At 41.8% G+C, this 16,698-nt stretch overlaps 1 protein-coding gene and 1 non-coding gene across 3 annotated transcripts in view; one reads left to right on the top strand and one right to left on the bottom strand.

Moving 5' to 3' along the window:
• BTBD9 (BTB domain containing 9) overlaps nt 1-16,698 on the bottom strand; it is a 467,705-nt gene that overhangs the window by 23,328 nt on the left and 427,679 nt on the right. The window lies entirely within an intron of this gene.
• Nucleotides 12,944-13,016, top strand: LOC120363479 (small nucleolar RNA SNORD45). The gene has a single exon (XR_005579024.1). It is a non-coding gene; the product is annotated as a small nucleolar RNA SNORD45 (small nucleolar RNA).

The following is a 16,698-nucleotide window of genomic DNA, read 5'->3' on the forward strand; positions in this document are numbered from 1 at the left end:
CCTACACTAGGCTGCTGCAGTGGGCTTAGGGCTCTGGGCTCTGGCCCCACTGCCCTTGCTTATGCTTGGGGAAGCAGGGGAGGCAGGGCTGGCAGCGCAGCAGCCTGAGCGTGAGGGAACATTTGAAGAGTAACAAGATCAGAAGGTCTCAATTTAATACCAATCCCCCATTACAGTGCATTAATATCTAATCACACTGGACTTCAGCCTGAGAGTTGAATATATGATTTCATTTTCAGCAGAGCTGGATACCAATTCTAAGACCAAAGTATCAGCAGAAAGGGAAGTTGGTTAGGATGAGGAAATGAGGATTTCTCTCCCCGCATCAGATTCCACTTCCCCTGAACTTCTTCAAAATAACTTGCCATGCTGCTTGAAGGGGAAATGACAAGGTGGCATTGGAGTGGTCACCACCATGACTGTGCCACATCTGCAATCACTGTGAAACCTCAAAGGAGCTGCCTCAGCTGAGATTTCACAGGGCCAGAAAACCGCCAGCATTGTTTAGTCAATGCAAAAGCTTTTACTGGGCTTTTAGTGATAGCTGCATAAACATTCCAACCACCAGGTACCCAGAATCTCTTCTCTAGTAGGCAGTTCTTCCAGGAAAGACAACAGCCCACTAGAGGCCTGGCAGCCCACCCACTCCAGAGCCAGGGCTGGGCACTGAGAGGAAGGTGTTTCAACAGGAACAATGAATGTCAAAAAATAAATGTGGTCTTTGCTTTGAGAGCTTAATACAATCAAAAACCCCATACAGGATTGAAGTCCCAACCCCCCCATACTGGCTCAGACTGGATGAACTGTTACCCTCTCCTGAGTGTACTTTCCTCATTTAAACAATGTTGACAGAAATAACACCACTCACCTGCTCACAGAAACGCATCTAGAATGAGGTCCCAATGATGTTCAATTGTAAATATGTATCTATACACATATGTGTTACTTTTAAATTTTTATTTTTTATTTAATAAAAACTTTTAAACTTACTTTTTAAATTTTTTGTTTATTCTCTCCCATGCACACATGTGCGGAACTATACATGTCTGTATTAAAACAGAGATGTCTATAAGAATGTTTGCCAAAATGTTGATCTAGATTTTAGCTTTGGATGAAAGAATTTCAAGAGACATTTGGTTTACTTTGGTGCTTTTCTGTACTGTTTGAACTTGGTACAACGTACAATACATGTAAGCATTAAACAAAAGTACCTATCTTGCCTATTGTCCAAGGATTTAATAATACAGATCACACAGCATGGAGCCAGTGAGAATGGCAGCACTGTATTATTATGCAAAGTATTCCAGCAAAGAGGATCACGGGTGACAGTCAAGACAGCAGGCTTCACTCCTGGTCTTTCAGGACTAGGGGCAATGTGGCACAGGGGTGGAGAGCATGAGCCCCGTACCCGGGCTGCCAGTGATTGAATCTTTATCTTGTACTTTTAACAGTTCTAGGACCTTAAGCAAGTTGCTAAACCTCTCTAGGTCACAGTCTCTTGATCTGTAAAATGGGAATAATAGGAATAACTACCTCAATTTTTTGGTAAAGATTGAGTACATTAACAAATGTGAAACATCTAGAAAAGTATTGGCATATATTAAGTACTAAAAATATTAGTTGATATTGTTATTACCACTGTAATTACATTCAGCTAATGAGCCTGGACAAGATAACACTGGGTTCCTGGGCCTCATCTGTGAGTTGTCAAGTTTGACAGTGTATGATTCGATGACTAAGTTCCAGGGGCACTCAAGGCGACTCCCATCAGCAGCCATGTCTTGGAGGCAGACAAGCAGCTGGGCTTTGGAAGAATTAAACAAGCATTTTTTTGAATATGTTTTTGAGCTTGGAACCTGCTGGGTGTTATGGAGGACACAGGCAAGATGTAGTGCCCCTTCCTTAAGCAGTCTGTGATCTCACCAGGGAGATTAGCTATCATCCACAGACTAATTAGAGAACAATGCAAACACTACAGTGGTCCCAACTTACAAACTCATGATGTTCCAAAACTTGCCTTGTCATTGGTTGTCTGATGCTTAGAAACAGTTTTTCCACAGAATAAAGCTATAAATTTTGAGAGGGTGGCCAGGCTCACCCAAAAAACGCAATTTAACCCATAATGAAGCTAAAATACTATGTATATGAAGTTTAAAAAAGGGAAAAAAAGGCCAGGCGCGGTGGCTCATGCCTGTAATCCCAGCACTTTGGGAGGCCGAGGCGGGCAGATCACGAGGTCAAGAGATCGAGACCATCCTGGCCAACATGGTGAAACCCTGTCTCTACTAAAAATACAAAAAATTAGCTGGGTGTGGTGGTGCGTGCCTGTAGTCCCAGCTACTCGGGAGGCTGAGGCAGGAGAATTGCTTGAATCCGGGAGGCAGAGGTTGCAGTGAGCTGAGATGGCGCCACTGCACTCCAGCCTGGTGCCTGGCAACGGAGCAAAACTCTGTCTCAAAAAAAAAAAAAAAAAAAAAAAAAGTAAAGAAAAGAGATACTGTTGCCAGAGTAGTAATTAAGCAAAACCCAGAAAAACAAGGGATTTAAAACAATCCTTCTAAAGCTGCTGCTTGAGGAATGAGGATTCAATTCTGTAATGCAAATGAAATCATGGGGATGTAGCTGGAACATGGTAGGTGGTCTGTCAATGAGGAAAGTTAAAAAATGGGCCAAGTTTGTCATCCTAAAAGCCTTTCCATCCACAGACTGCTGGGTGGTTTACAAAGTATCTTAGAGTCGTGATCTATCTCATTTGGTTTCCGACACAATCTTTTAGGTAGGGAGCCAGCCAATCTGAATTCCATTTCAGAGGCGAGGGAACTGAGGCAAAGAGAAGCAATCTATGGGACATCTTAGAGCTGTCAGGATACAGTCAGCAACAGAAGCCAGATTTAATGACTATTAGTTTAGCTTCTTTCCACCAGAGAGCAAGATGGGGATCTTTCAAATAATTTAGAGGCCAGGGCACTGACTAGTCACTGTCCCCTGGGTTTTATTTTCCTGGCTCCCAGATAGTACTGACACCTCACACTTACATGTCTATGTCATGACTCCAGGGCTAGAAACCACAGTGGCCAGAACCATATGGATCATACATACGAGTGGATCATAAGGTGGCCTCAGGTAAGTGACAGTCCACTGAAGTCTCCATTTCCCGTGTGAGGTAGGGGTGATAGCAGTACAGTATTTACTATTTGGGGTTGTGAGGACTCAAGGAGAAAACACAAACAGCATGGCACACGGTGAAAGCAAATTAACTGTTGGCTATTACTCTCACATCACATTCACACATATGGCAAACTGGAAAGAAGAGAGGCTCAGCAGGTGCTCTCTCTACAAAAAGATCAATATGGAGAAAGATCTAAGACAGAAGGCTGTGCTCAAAAGCAAGTTAGAGGACGAGATGTACAATATGGGATTATACACACTAAACTGTATGAGTGACTCAGGAAAACATACAGGCCTGTGAAATATTGGAAAATATTCTGGTAGGATGGATGCTAAATTCATGAACAGTGACTATCTCTGAGGAGGGGGCGAGGACTGGGAATGCTGATGGGGAACAAAGGCAATTTCAACATTAACTAGAATGTTTCATTTCTTTCTTTTTTTTTTTTTGAGACGGAGTTTCGCTCTTGTTACCCAGGCTGGAGTGCAATGGCGTGATCTCGGCTCACCGCAACCTCCGCCTCCTGGGTTCAAGCAATTCTCCTGCCTCCGCCTACCTAGTAGCTGGGACTACAGGCATGCGCCACCATGCTCAGCTAATTTTTGTATTCTTAGTAGAGACGGGGTTTCACCATGTTGACCAGGATGGTCTTGATCTCTTGACCTCGTGATCCACCCGCCTTGGCCTCCCAAAGTGCTGGGATTACAGGCGTGAGCCACAGCGCCCGGCCGAATGTTTCATTTCTTTGATTAAAATAAAAAAGACGAAGTATATACAAAAAAAATTACATACGGTCAATTCTGGGGATAAGTATGTGAGCAAATGTTATATTACTTTTGTTATATTACTTTTATTATCTTAGGTATTTTAAACAGTTCTTGAAATAAACAGAGACAGAAGAGGAGAAAGGGATTAAAACTGTGTCTGTGTTCATGTGGGCGGGAATTTGCCAGAGACAGAATTAGCTAAATTGCAAACATAAAAATTAGGGGGAAAAGTTGGGCTGGTCCTGCAGTAGCAGTGTGGATTTGGCGAGTGGTGCTGCTGGCTCCAGCCAGCTGTGTCACCATTGGAGCGAAGTAGAGGACAGGAGAGCCACCGGGTGGGAGGAGTGTACGGTTGCCATCAGTATGGGCAGGGTTTATGTGAGTGGCTCTGGATGACGAGGGCACTGCACCGGCCCACCGGTGATGGGAAAAAGGCTGACCACAGCTCAATGGAGAGCAGCTTTCTGTCCTGAGCCTTGTTCTGCCTTCTCTGGGGATTCAGGATACAAGGGTGAGGGTGCCTAGTCTTGAATCTGGAAGATTATATAACTCTACCTGCACATGCTGTAAAGAGAATGCACATATCAGAACTTTTCTGCAGCAGACCTGCTGAACCCTGGGGAGACGGAGACAGGAAACCATTTGGCCAAGGCCAGCCTGGCAGGTAAACACAGCAGACTCAACGCATTGGCATAGTCTCTATTCTTTCCACTCAAAGCGCAGTAAAGAAATATGTTTCCCATCAAATATATGTGTTATGTATTAAGTAATACATGCAGACACATGCATGACCACAAAACAAAGAGGAAGGATGAGGAGGCGTGACCATCTCTCTGCATCGGCACCTCAGAGAGATGGCACACAGGAAGCAAGTGGATTCACACCACAGAACCCTAGAAAGGCTCAGGTCCTCAAGTCACCAGCTACCTCTGAAAGCAGAGGTGTGCAGGGGGCTGAACCAGGAAGACTGGTTGAAAGCAGGGAAAAGGAGCAGGTGCACTCCTCAAATCCCTTCCCTTCCTTCCTGCATAGTGGGAACAAGCATTCCTTCACTTTGACAGGAGACACATATTTCCCTCTGGAAACCATGAACAGAGAAGATCTGAACTCTGGGGCCCTAGGCACAGCAGAGAGTAGAATCCTGCAGCAGCTGAGAGCACAGTAGTTACATGGAAGTCATATGTCACATGGTAAGACCCCCCAGTTCCCTTCCCTCCCTTGGCTTTCAGTCCACTGTGATACAGTCTTAAACCCCAGGCAAAAGACTGGAGAGTCCCTTTCAGGAGCCGCTGATCAGTCCAAGAGGAAAGAGGTACAGATACTGAATGACCTTCCTTCTCTCTGTCCCTCTCTCACTTCTTCTATAAATGTTTATTGAGTCCTTACTATGAAATAAGCCCATTTTAGATCCTGAGGATATAGCACACAACAAAGTCCCTGCCCTCAAAGAACTTATGTTCTAATGAGAAGGAGACAGAGAAAAACAACTACAAACTTATCAGAGTTAAAACGGGGCTAGGGAGAAACACAAAACAGTGTTAAGTAGACTGGGAGGAATGCATGGCTTTAGTTAACATGTTTAGGGACAGTCTCTTTGGAAAGGTGACAAATGAGCTAACACCTACACAGCTGGAAGACAGGGCCATGCAGATCGAAAGCGCACTCCAGCGAGAAGGCACAGAAAGCACCAAGCACCAGTGTGCTGGGCAGGGGTATCCCAGTGAAACATCTAATCCCTGCCTGATAACACTCTATGAAGCCCACAAACCCATCCATAGTCTAGAAGCCTCCAGCCAGCTTTCACAATGCCTAGCATTTAAAGGGGAATGGTGGCAAGTAAAGCCTGGCCTGCTGCCCCTAGAATATAGGCAGAGGTGACCACGGGCTACCACCCTCAAGGCTTGAAGTGGAGGCACAAACAAGGCTCTATTTCAGGGCCTGCCCCTACAGACTGCACACTGTCCTGGAGCGCAGTGGAGCTGGACCTGAGGTCAGGAGAAGCATGGCCTGCTGTCCTCAGGGCTTAGATGTGCGGAGGCTGTGCACCCAGGGCTGAGGTGCAATCAAGGTGCTGGCTACCACAGCAGGGGCGGAGGTATGAGCACCACGGGCATTTCCCAGCTGCAGGCCTAGGCTACTGTCACTGAAGGTGGTACTGCCCTCTCCAGGGAAACGAATGAAAGTAAAAACACAACAGACCAAAACCTGTGGGACACTGCAAAAGCAGTACTCACAGGGAAGTTTAAAGATTTAAGTGCCTATATCCCAAAAGTAGAAAGTTTCAAATAAACAATGTAACAATGTACCTCAAGAAACTGGAAAAGCAAGAACATACCAAACTCCTAAATTAGCAGGAGGAAAAAAAAAAAAAGAAAGATCAGAGCAGAATTAAGTGAAATAGAAACTAAATAAAAATACAAAGGATCAATGAAATGAAAAATTGGTTCTTAGAAAAGATAAAACAAAATTGATAAACTGCTAGCTAGACTAGCCAAGAAGACAGAAGACACAAATTAACAAAATTAGAAATGAAAAAGGAGACATTGCAATTGATAACACAAATACAAAAGATCATCAGAGACTATTCTGAACAACTATATGGTAACCACCTGGAAAACTTAAGAGGAAATGGGTAAATTCCAGGATTTATTCAAGATTGAATCAAGAAGAAACAGAAAACCTGAACAGACCAATAATGAGTAGTGTGAAATGGAATCCATAATAAAAAGTCTCCCAACAAAGAAAAACTCAGGACCTGATGGATTCACTGCCAAATTCTACCAAACATATAAAGAGGAACTAATACCAATCCTCTTCAAACTATTCTAAAAAATTGGGTGGCACATACCTGTAGTCCCAGCTACTTGGGAGGCTGAGGCAGGAGAATTGTTTGAGACTGGGAGTTTGACAGTGAGCTATGATTGTACCATGCATGCCAGTCTGGGCAACAGAGCAATACCCTGTCTGTTAAAAAAAAAAAAAAAAAAAAAAAAAAAAAAAAAAAAAGCAAACAAAAACAAAACCAACAAAAAAAAACCCCTGAAAGTGAAGAGGAGGGAATACTCCCTAACTCATTCTACAAGACCAGCATTACCCTGACACCAAAACCAGACAGGAACACAACAACAAAAGAAAACTATAGGCCAGTATCCTCGATGAACACAGACACAAAACTTCTCAACAAAATACTAGCAAACCAAATTTAACAGAACATCAAAAAAATAATACACCATGACCAAGTGGGATCTAACCCAGGGATGCAAGGATGGTTTAACAGACACAAATCAATAAACATGATACATTAGATCAACAAAATAGAGGACAAAACCATATGATCATTTCAACAGACACAGAAAAAGCATTTAATAAAATTCAACATCACTTCATAATAAGAAGTCTCAACAAATTAGCCATATAAGGAATATACCTCAAAATAATAAAGGCCATCTATGACAAACCCGTAGCTAACATGGTACTGAGTGGGGAAATGTTGAAATTCCTTTCTGTAAGAACTGGAACAAGACAAGGATGCCCACTCTCACCACTCCTATTCAATACAGTAGTGGAAGTCATAGGCAGGGCAATCAAGCAAGAGAAAGAAATAAAAGGCATCCAAGTTGGAAAAGGGGACATCAAACTGTCCCTCTTTGCAGATGACATCTTATATTTAGAAAGACCAAAGGATTCCACCAAAAAACTCTTAGAGGTGATAAGCAAATTCAGTAAAGTTGCAGGATACAAGACCATCACACAAAATTCAGTAGCATTTCTATACACCAATAATGAAACAGCCAAGAAAGAAATCAAGAAGGCAATCACATTTAAAATAGCTACCATGGAAAAAAATACCTAGGAATAAATTTAACCAAGGAGGTGGAAGAGCTCTACCAGGAAAACTACAAAACACTGATGAAAGAAACTGAAAAGAATACAAACACAAGGAAACTCATCTCATCCTCACGGATTAGAATAATTAATATCATTAAATGACCATACTTCCTAAAGCAATATACAGATTCAATACAATCCCCATCAAAAAATGTCTTTTTTTTTTTTTACAGAAATAGAAAAAAAATCCTAAAATTCATGTAGAACCAAAAAAGAGCCAGTAGAGTTAAAGCAATCCTAAGAAAAAAGGACAAAGCTGGAGGTATCACACTACCTGGCTTCACAGTATATTACAAGGTTATAGTAATCAAAACAGTTGCTATGAGTATAAAAACAGACACAAAGACCAACAGAGTGTACTAGAACACCCAGAAATAAATCCACATATTTACAGTCAACTGATATTTGACAAAGGACCCAAGAACTTACACCAGGGAAAGGACACCCTCTTCAATAAATGGTGCTGGGAAAATTGGATATCCATATGCAAACTGAACCCCTATCTCTCATCATATTCAAAAATAAATTCAAGATTGATTAAGACTTAAATGTAAGACCTGAAACTATAAAAATGCTAGAGGAAAACATAGAAAACAGTTCAGGATATTGGTCTTGCCAAATGGGACTATATTAAATTCAAACATTTATGCACAGCAAAGTAAATAATCTACAGAGTGATAAGGTAATCTGTTGAATGGAAGAAAGTGTCTGCAAACTATTCACCCAACAAGGGACCAATATCCAGAATGTACAAAAAATAAAATCTCATTAGAAAGTGGGCAAAGGACATGAATAGATACTTCTCAAAAGAAGACATGCAAATAGCCAAGAGGTATACGAAAAATTGTTCAACATCACTAGCATTGGGAAAATGTAAATAAAAACCACAATGAGGTATCATCTTACCCCAGTTAGAATGCTATTATTAAAAAGACAAAAAATAACAGATGTTGGTAAGAATGCAGAGAAAAAGGAACCCTTATACACTGCTGGTGGGAATGTAAATTAAGTTAGTATAGCCACCACGGAAAACAGTATAGAGTGGAGATTTCTTTAAAAGCTGCAACTATTTTTCAAGGTGAGAAGTTTTTTAAAATCTAAAAATAGAACCAGAAGAAATGAATAAATTCCTGGAAACATACAATCTAGCAAATGATCCAGCAATTTCACTTCTGGCTATCTAAGCAAAGGAAGAGAAGTCAGCATTTTCAAAGGGATACCTGAACTCATATGTTAATGTGACACTATTCACAACAGCAGAGATATAGTATCCACCTAGGTGTCCACCAATGGATGGAAGGGTAAAGAAAAGGTGCTATATTTACATAATGCAATACTACGTGGCCATAAAAAATAATGGAATCATGTCATTTGCAGCAACATGAATGAAACTGAAGGTCATTATGTTAAGTGATATAATTCAAGCCCAGAAAGACAAATCCCACATGTTTTACTCATACGTAGGAGCTAAAAAAACTTGATCATAGGAGATAGATAACAGAATGACAGATGCCAAAGGGTGGGAAAGGTTCACGTGAGGGTGGGAGGGGGAAATGAAGAAAGGGAGGTGAATGGGTAGGAACTCACAGAAGAAATAAGTTCTAATGTTCCATAGCAGACTACGGTGACTATAGTTAGCAACAACATAATGTATATTTTGAAGGAGCTTAAAGGGACTTGAAATGTTACTCAACACATAGAAATGATAAATACTCAAGGTGATGAATACCCCAAATAACCTGACTTGATCATTACACATTCTATGCATATAAAAAACATTCATATGTACTCCATAAATATGTAAAACACTATGTATCAATAAAAGAAAATATTAAAAAAGATAATAAGTGTTGATGAAAATGTGAAGAAACTGGACCCTTATATACTGCTCATGGGATTGTCAATGGTGTAGCCACTTTGGAAAACAACCTGTCACTTCCTCAAATGGCTCAATAGGTGTAATATGATCCAAAAATTCTACTTCTAGATATATTCCCAAGAGAAATGAAAACACATGTCCACAATGAAAACACATGTCCACACATAAACTTGTTCACGAATGTTCACAGCAGTATTATTCATAATCAAAAATGGAAACAACTCAAATGTCCACCAACTGATGAATGAATAGATAAAATGTAGTATATCTATACATTGGAATATTGTTCAACAATAATAAGAGTTTTAATTATATGCTATTAACATAATACCCATGAATCTGCTAAGTGAAAGAAGCCAATCACAAAGGATCATGTATTCTATGATTCCATTACATGAAATGTACAGAATATAGAGACAGAAAGTAGGTGAGGGGTTGCCTAGGGTTGGGAATTAATTGGGGGGATTGGGAGGCGATAGCTACTGGGTACGTGGTTTCTTTTTGGAGTAATGAAAATGTTTAAAAATTGATTGTGGTGATGGATGCAAACTCTGTGAATGTACTAAAGCCATGGAATTGTATACTTTCAATGGGTGAATTGCATGGTACATAAATTATATCTCAATAAAGCTGTTTAAAATGTTCCAAAAAAGGGTGGAAACAGCCAGTCAAGGATCACCAAAGAAAGACTGTAACACAAAAGACAAAAGCTAATAGCAAATAAAGAAAAATAATAACCCAGAGGACATCGATACAATTCAGTAGGCAGAATAAAGCTTCAGGAAAAAAACCCCTAAATTATCCTCAGAAAGATAAAAGGAAGCATTATTCCATCTTTGAAATAGGAATAAATAAAATGATATGGAAAGGGACATTTTAGTGAACAAGAAAGTGCTCCTGTAAATTAAAACTATGAGTGGCATAAATAATTCAACAAATGGGTTAGAAAGTTAAGTTGAGGAAACTTCCCAGAATGTCAAATCAAATGACAAAGATAAAACATAGAAGAGAAAGTATAAGAGAATAAAGAATCAAATGAGGGGTTCCATCATCTAATTAGATGTTCCAGTAAAAAATATAATGTCCAGGGAAAATATGAGCTAGGAAATTGCCAAAGTCACACAACAAATTTTCCTAGACATGAAGGACATAACTTTCCAGGTTAAAGATCCCACTAAGTAGTCATTACAAGAAATGAGAGAAGATCCACACTGAAGTATATATATATGTTTTTCTGAGACGGAGTTTTCGCTCTTGTTACCCAGGCTGGAGTGCAATGGCGTGATCTCGCTCACCACAACCTCCGCCTCCTGGGCTCAGGCAATTCTCCTGCCTCTGCCTCCTGAGTAGCTGGGATTACAGGCACGTGCCACCACGCCCAGCTAATTTGTTTTTTGTATTTTTAGTAGAGATGGGGTTTCACCATGTTGACCAGGATGGTCTCGATCTCTCGACCTCGTGATCCACCCGCCTCGGCCTCCCAAAGTGCTGGGATTACAGGCTTGAGCCACCGCGCCCGGCCTGAAGTATATTATTTAGAAATTTTAGAAGATCTTAAAAGTTCTGAAGGTGGAAAAAGCAGGTCATCACAAAGACCTGGGAATCAGGTTCACATAAATTCTTCAAAAGCAACATTGGGGGTCAGAAGATAATGAATCACTTCCTTCCAAATGCTGAGAGAAAAATTTGTTCCCAGCCATGAGACTGTTCCCAGCCATAGAACTATTCCCAGACAAACAAACCAAGTGTGAGAACTGAATAAAGAAATTTTCATTCAGGCATAAAAAAAAAATTCACCTCCATCCTCTCTCTATTTATGTGAAGAAAAATTTTAAAAAAGTAAAAACAAAAATTTCACCTCCAATGCATTCACAAGAAACTAACAGAAAATGTATTCCACCGAAAAAAGGGACTAATTTAAGACAAAGAAAGTTATGGAATCCTATCGCTTCAGGACAGGAGTTCGAGACCAGCCTGGCCAACCTGGCGAAACCCTGTCTTTACCAAAAATACAAAAATTAGTTAGGTATGGTGATGCACACCTGTAGTACCAGCTACTCAGGAGGCTGAGGCACGAGAATTGCTTGAACCTAAGAGGTGGAGGTTGCAGTGAGCCAAGACTGTGGTACTGCACTTCAACCTGGGTGACTGCACTCCAGCCTGGGTGACAGAGAAGGACTCTGTCTAAAAATAAAAGAAAGAAAGAAAGTTATGGGATCCACAAAACAGAGAATGTGACATGGAATAAAGGCAAGAGGAATTCCTAAGATAGTGGGATGGGAGAGCCCAGGACGAGAGCTGTAAAACAGGCCCACAGAACTAGTCCAGATTGGAGAGGTAAGGTGGGCAGCTCATGGGAACATCTCAAGGGAGAAAGAGAAACTAACTGACCAGATGTGTTAGGCGTTTTTGCATTGCTCTGACAAAAGTTAGGGGGAAGAATCAGTGATAAGTACATAGAAAATTAACGAATGATAGTTATACAGAAAACTAAGCAATTTTAAGTCGAGGAAAAGCAAATGACAAAAAAAAAAAAAAGGTGGTTGTAGTACACTACATGGCTTGGTTCAGAACAACAGTTACACAGTTATCCTAATGTCCGTAAGAAATCTGATACAAAGAAAAATTGTGATTTAACGAAACAGGAGGATGGAGCAGACAGGAGCATGCATGTACTTGTAAGAGAGAAGGGCAATGAAGCTAAATCCTTATCTTTCAAAGTAGGAACACAATAAATAATTCCAGTAATGTAATTAAGAAATAGTAGAATAAGCATATAGTTTAGAATATGAAGATACAGACCAAAAAAAAAAAAAAAAAGTCTAAAAGAGATGACTATGTTGGCCTCAAAATCTAAAAGTCTGATCACGTGTTATGTTGGACAAAGTGTGGGGGACACATGTACTCTGATACACTGCCAGAGGAAGTACAAGTTGACATATCCTCAACTAGCAAATGTTAAATACACATACCCCTAGAGCTAGCAATTCCCTTTTACTGCTTGAACTTATGATGTGCTTGCAGCATAGGGAAGAAGCAGGAATAGGGACTGCACTGCAGCAGCATTTGAACAGCAAGAGAACAACCTAAATGCTCATCCCTGGGGACCCAGTTAAGTAAATTACGGTAGATCCCTATCCTGTTAATGAAGGACTATGAGCTGGGGAGTGGAAGCTGGGGAGAGGAAGGAAACTCAAGAGATCTTCGAGGTACAGAAAAATCTGTATTAAAAGAAAATTAGGTCAATGATGTAATGACATGTTATTAGCTGAATCCAAAGTTGGTAAGAGTTCTAAAATTACACTGAGGTTGGGCACAGTGGTTCATGCCTGTAATCCCAGCACTTTGGGAGGCCAAGGCAGGAGGATTCCTGGAGCCCAGGAGTTCAAGATCAGCCTGGGGAATATAGTGAGACCCTGTCTCTACAAAACTAAAAAATTAGGTAGGTGTGGTGGCACAGGCCTGTAGTCCCAGCTGCTTGGGAGGCTGAGCTGGGAGAATCACCTGAGCCTGGGGGATCAAGGCTGCAGTGAGCTGTAACTGCACAACTGCATGCCAGCCTGGGTGACAGAGCGAGACCCTATCACAAAAACAAATAAACATTAAAAATAAAATAAAATTACACTGAAACTTTGGAGGAAAAAAAAGTAAATGGGGAGAATATATCTACTTGTTTATGCATAAACTATCTCTGGAGGAAGAGGTAGGTAGGAGGGAAACATTTCACTGTCTACAGTTTTAGATTTTTAAATCACGCTAAACGTTATTTTTTGGAATATATTGTTTTTTTCAAAATAAATTTTTAGAAGAAGAAAAAGCAAAGCAGTTGCCTTTGGAGAGTGGGACTTGGGGTAGGGAGGGTGAAGCAGAGGACTGATTCTTTTTGTTGTAAGGTTTGTGGTTCTACTTCACTCTCAAAACTCTGTCCATGTATAACTTTGATAGACTTTAAAAATCACAATTAAACAAAAGCGGAGCCTAAGACAGGGAGCAGAGTCTGTAGTAACAAGGAGGAGAAAAGGTACATGGGAAGCAGATGTATTTACAGCCTTTGGAGCAGGGCTGGAAGGCAGGCATGAACCTTTGGAACAGAGTCTTGAAAAGGGAGGAAATAATAAAAGCTGTCCCCTGTCAACTGAGCTTACAGCAGTGACGGCGGTGCCCTCTCTAAGTCGCGTAGCACTGAGCTGTGATAGGTATTAAGGGCCTTGAGCATCGAGACTTGCCTGAAGATCCCTCTGACAGTTCTTTATGAGTGAGCCTCCTGTGCTGACCCCACAGCTGCCTGCCGTCCCTCCAAGCATGCTGTTCTTATTGTCTGGCGCATTGTAGTGATGGGCCACGGACCACATTCATCTCTTTAATCATATCTAAAGATGATCTATGGACTGGGGATATGAGAGAGAGAGCATTTTCCAGAACACTGGGTGAGGTGGGAATTACTGCATTTTAATAACCCTGAAACCAGGCCTGCATGTGTTTCCGCTGGGTCCCCAAAGGCAGAGCTAGAGAGGGTGTCCCATGTGGCAGAGATACAAAATCAGCCCAGATCCTGTTTATTCCCTTCTGAAGAGCTTCCTTGGCTCCAGATCTCTGATATCAGTCTAAAGTGAAGACTCCGTGTGCAGGCCTCTGTCTAATCTGGCACCCCAGGAGTAAATTCTTTTGTTCTGTATGATGCTTAACTGGATTTGACAGCTGTCTCGCTGCCCAGACTTACAGGGAATTCTGGGTTTGCTCCATTCACCCTGTTTGTCCATTCAGCAACTATGTATTGAGACACTCTATGTGTCAGGCTTAGGAAAAATGGGGCCAAGTTGGTCTAACCTGACTGCAGACCCGAGACAGCAGAAAACTGTGCTAGGAACTATGGGAATTAGTGATTGGCCACATGCTGACTAGCAAAAGGCTCACTAAGATCAAAAGTCGCACATGGGAGCCTCACAGACATACTTTGCTGGTTTACTGAGTATTTTTTAAAAAGCTGAGTTAGCTGCCACTTAAACACTGGGAGATTTCACATCAAAACACAGATGCCTCGCTTCTCTTGAAAACTAGATCTGGCATGCATGAGTCCTTTTTCCTGCCTGACAACAGCTGGGGCTGAGGAGAGCTTTTGGTGGTCTCTCTTACTCCCTGCAGCCTGCCCTGGCCTGCTGCCCTCCCTCACATCACTCATCTGGTCCAAGGAGGTGGCCAAGTTTTTAGCTCAGCCTTAGATAGAGCTCAGTGTTAAAATGGACTCTTGTACAGTTATCCCACCAAGTTCAAAATTCTTTGGAGATTTACCACCAGAACTGACATACATATTACGTTTCAGGATTAAGAAAAGTAAATCCTTATACTGTTTTCTTCTTGGCCTCGAGACAGGTACAGATGAGGTTTGTGGAAGGACATAAGAACTAGCACAGTCCTCAGTTCCTGCTGCCTGCCTTCCCCTTGGGCGTGGTTAGCACAAGTCTGGTTATAGCCAGACCAGCGGGTCTTAACTTTGGCTGCACATCAGAAGCACCCGTAGAGCTAAACTTTCCAACACCCAGACCACAGCCCACAACAATTAAAGCTCAGAATCTTGGGGTGGGGGGAACCCTGGTCGAGTCCTTTTTAAACTCCTCCGGTGATTTCAATTTATGGCCAAGGTAGGCCTCTTACACAGGTTGGGGACTGAATGGTAGGAGCAGCTTGCTAGCATGGACATGTGGCATCTTCTGTCCCAACTACAGTCCACTTCCACCTCCCTGCCTGACTTCCCTCCCTGGGATTCCTGGATCTAGGTAGGTGAGCATTTGATGCTTTCTGGCAGAGGAGGAACTTCAGACCTCTGTCTGGTAAATGCACTTGCATAGCTCTAACAGAAGCCAGTCTTGGGTTTTACCTTCTGTGCTCATAGCATAATTTTCCCTTTTAGAGGGGTTGCCTCTTAAAGAGCGGGGAGGACCCTCCCACCAGCTCCTCATTGTCTTAACACTTTGGCAGCTAAAGAAAGGCATGTGTCCCAGGAACATTCATGGCGGTCTGAATGACTACGTGGGGAGACAGGGGAGCGGGCTGTTTTAATACTCGATGTCTCACTCAGTCCCTCAGCCCCAAGCCCGCTCCCACTCTGCCATATAGCCTTCTTGATTCCCCTAAGGGGATGCAGTAATTGATGATTAGCATTCCAAAGCTTGGCTTACATCCTGCTAGACCGTCATATTTAATTACATTTTAACTATATTCGTCTTCGATAATAGCACGAACATAATTTAGATAATTATCTCTCTCTCTCTTATTCTCTGACTCTGTCTCACTTAGAGCTTCTTGCAGCAAAAATTGCTTTCTCGGCTCAAACACATAAACAGACTCTGGGGCCAAGTGCTTTTCTTTCTCCTGCAGCAGCAGCTGTGCTAGAAACGCAATGGTTTTGAGTATCATGCAGAAAAAAAGCGAATTTGTGTTTCTTCCTGTCTCTGTATTCATGTTTGTACACAAGTGGTGGGAGAGAGAGAGAGAGAGAGAGAGAGAGAGAGAGAGAGAGAGTGTGTCTGCATCTAGGAAAGAGCTTTTGTGTAGTACAGAAACAGGAGATACCTAGTCAATCAAATTAGCGTCTATAAAGTAACCCTCTTGGTCTGGCATTTCTTTCTTACAAGGTTTAATGGTTTCCTTCCCAAATTTAAACTCTATTCAAACAGTTCCAAATGTCTAGTAAGTCTTTTGAAGAGATGTGTTCTTTCCAATAGGGTTTCTGTCACGCTTGGATCTTATAATTAATGTCCTTTACCCTTGTCTATTATCTGCCTTCTCCAAGAGACCATCAGGTATGAGAGAGAAACTGGGAATTTAGGGAGAGTGTCTTGAACACACTGCTACACATTACCAGGAGTCCCAGGCCCTCCTGAACGCCAAGTGGGTCACACACATCTGATTTCCTCGGCCTAACAGTTTCCCTCCCCTTCCCCATTCTGGGCGAAGGGTATTTCCTCAGAGCCTTTGTTGGTTTTCCTAGAGTGGCT

Source organism: Saimiri boliviensis, chromosome 4 (genome assembly GCF_048565385.1).
Source record: "Saimiri boliviensis isolate mSaiBol1 chromosome 4, mSaiBol1.pri, whole genome shotgun sequence".
NCBI lineage: Eukaryota > Metazoa > Chordata > Mammalia > Primates > Cebidae > Saimiri > Saimiri boliviensis.